Genomic DNA, 3,457 nt, shown 5'->3' with positions numbered 1-3,457 from the left:
TTAGTCCCCATTCCCTCATTTGACCAATGAAATATCTAATGTTTAAAGGCTAATTGATTCATCAATGACCTTGTGTCAGATGAATCAATACAAGTATGACTGAGATAGGTCACTCCCTCTTGACTTTTCTTTTAGTGTGTGGTATGTTTTAGGAGTTTGGTTCTTCATATCAAATCTTTAACATGCATTAACACCTAAATTTTTATTGCCCGACCTCAGATAGTTGTGACTTCTACATAAGTCTAATTATGATTGCTTAACATAGAGCTAAATTTGACCCTCAAGGCATAATATTCTAGTAAGTGGGATTGTAGGTCTTCCATTCTTCATGGCATTGTGTGGAGACTTGACATTTTTTTCCTTTCATGGGAGCTAGTGGCATACTTGTTGAATTATCCAAGTTGGAGCCCTTCTCATGGAAGATGTCTTGGTTTAAGGATTCATACTTGTGAATGAATGGTTGAGTGTTCTCCAAAGAATGACTTAATCAATTAAAAATCACCTATAACACCACTAACTTTTGACTAACATTTGACTAACTCTTGTTAATATTGCTTTACTTTCAAGTCATTTACTATTATGCAATTTAAATTTCAGTCATTTATCATTCATTGCCATTAACATTCCATATAACTTGTTTATGTTTATGTCCTTTTCACTTTGCTCATTTGAGCCATATCTTGTGGTTATATATATTGTTTGTGTGTTTTGATCTTGTTTGTGGTCTTAGGACCTTAAATTACCTAATAACAACAAAAACCCTAAAAAACATCTGGTGGACTGTTAAACTTGATATGAACTTTTGGAATTAGGATTAGGCAACATTCCCTGTGCTAAAAGGACTTGGCCAATGCCAACATCTTAAGAGTGAGATACTTTGAAATGTGTCTTCATCTAATACAAGACTAGAGGATTTCTTGGGTTCATCTGCTACTTTGTCTTCATGCTTAACTGTTATTTTGTTCTTGTGTCTGATGTTTTCTTCTAAGTTGATCAAGGAATATTTCATCTGATACCTGGGAAGACAATGAAGATTGCTAGCTGTTGGAGTTACTTGCTTGGATGCGACCATCTTTATTTGATGCCTTGATCTTCACGATGTCTGGATATTGCTCATTGCTTATTGATTATTGCTTGATTAAAGTCTAAAGGAGAATGGGTTTCTATATGACATTCTTGTCTGTTGGATTGCATCCCATTGGTCAGATCTTTTCAACTCTTAACTTTTAAATTTGTGCTTAGGATAGCCTCTTCATCTCCTCCCACTTCTTAAATTTCAAAATTTCTCCACCTTTTCAAAAACTTTCTTTGCTTGTGATTTCAAACTTAGACTTTGTTTTAATAAATGAAAACTTTGGCCTTATGCCATTGAATTTTGAAACTCTTTCTTAAATCAAATTTGTAAATAAACTTAATCATATTGACTTAAAATTTCAAAAGACAAAAATAACTAACAACTCCATTCAAACGTTTGGCCCTTTGTGCCTTTTCTTATTAAACTTTTGTTAAAAAGCAATTCACCAACTTATTTGAAATTTTTACCATGAACTACGAGGTTTTGATCCCTCATTTTTATGTTGGTACGTAGGCACGAGACCGAAGGTCTTGTCAAACACAAAAATATAATCAATGAATTATTTTCTCACCCACACACTCCATTTTTTCTCAAACATCTTTTATACCAAAAATACATGCACACATAAACAAGGGTTCCCTAGGAGTACCTTGGACACTTTGGGTGCTAACACCTTCCCTCTGTGTAACCAACCACCTTACTTGCAATCTCTGACATTTTATTAGTTTTGATTTGAAAACTTCTTATCTTTGGGTTTTGTTCGTACTTTTCCCTTTTCCTTTGGAAACAATAAAAGCACGGTGGCGACTCTGGTTTTATTGACGTCAAGTTTATCCGTAGCTTGATGATCATGAATTTACCGCTACAATATGATATCAACCAATTTTGTCCAAACAACTTTAACATCCATTTGATAGATAAAATAGTAAGTGTATTGTATCTTCTGTTTAGAAATTAGAAATAAATGATGATGAAATAAATTTGATTTAAATGTGGTTGAATGAGGTTTTGCTATGGCGATGCGAAGTAAACTTGTAAAGTTAGCACTTTAACACCTAATTGAATGAATGCATGAAAAGTAGTTTGAATGAAAGAATGAGTAGAATACATGGATCTTGAAGCGTGGTGAGATTTATCTTTAGTGGGAGATTAGAACCATTTTCAATTAATCTGGCGTGACATGTGAATCATCGTATGATTAGATCCGACAATGGAAAGTTGGGAAGTGTCCAAAATCATATGCTATGTGATTAAGTGAGTTAGTACATGTCCATTGTGCCCTTCCTTATAGTGCTTGCTATTAAGCCTTGATGTGTGGGCCTTGTGAGTGGCTTAGAATAGTTACCTCCAGATCTTTGTTCCTACTTGCTGGAAAGAGGGTTTTGCCACGCAGGCTTTCAGTTTGGCCCTGGCCAGAGGGAGTGGAATAACTTTGAAGTCGATAACATTGGGAATGAGTGCATTGAATATCTCCCTTGTAACTTGCAATGATTCACTAGAGGGTTTTGATGTGTGATCCTAGGACTAATTGTAATGATGCCTTCTTATCTTAGTGTACTTGAGTGTTCTACGTAGTCCGACACGAGATCATGATTGTTGGCAACACAATCATGCTTACGAATGCATAACGTTGTGAATCATACGATTATCGGAAGAATATATAAAGGGTTCTTAGGTAAATATCCATCTTTTCTTTATTTGTGTGACTTTAATAATTCTTCCCTTCTTTTTTCCATATGCCTTTTACCTTTGTTAATAACTCCCGTCGACCATCATTCTGACTTTTTTACACCATATTCTCCGACAACTTTTGCTCTGCACAAATCATTAAGTTCACCTTTTTCAAGGTAACGACCCATAGTCTTTTTCTTCTATGCGCCTATTTTTTCTTTAGGGTTTATTGGGAAGGTGGTGATGGAGGATTTGAAGGAACCAATTATGGCTAAAAGTGAAAGGTTCGCAGGTAGTCTCGCTTTTTGGTATAGGGTATTTTTTTTACTTTCTTTGATAATTTATTAATGATGATTTCCTTGACTTTATTCATTCATTGCTTATAAATAATATGAAGTGTCATAATATGATTCTTCAACTGAAGAAAACACATATGGTTTCCCAATTAATTGTGGAAGCCATCAATGCGCCAATTATGAGAAGGATTCCAACCACAGACCCCCCTGTTGATCCGATATCTTTAAACTTTCTTATCTCGATTAGGATGGTGGTATATGTTTCTCTCATTCAACATGAGGTGAGGGTGAAACACAATTGCCATCTTGCATGGTTGGAGATAATTTTTCTAGGGATTATTCCCTTGAGATTCATTTTGGGAGAGGGTAGAACGACAAAGATCCTTGGACATGTGCAGAAGATTTGGTTCTTGGG

This window comes from Lathyrus oleraceus, chromosome 2 (assembly GCF_024323335.1).
Source record: "Lathyrus oleraceus cultivar Zhongwan6 chromosome 2, CAAS_Psat_ZW6_1.0, whole genome shotgun sequence".
Taxonomy (NCBI): domain Eukaryota; kingdom Viridiplantae; phylum Streptophyta; class Magnoliopsida; order Fabales; family Fabaceae; genus Lathyrus; species Lathyrus oleraceus.
This window is presented reverse-complemented; position numbering follows the sequence as displayed.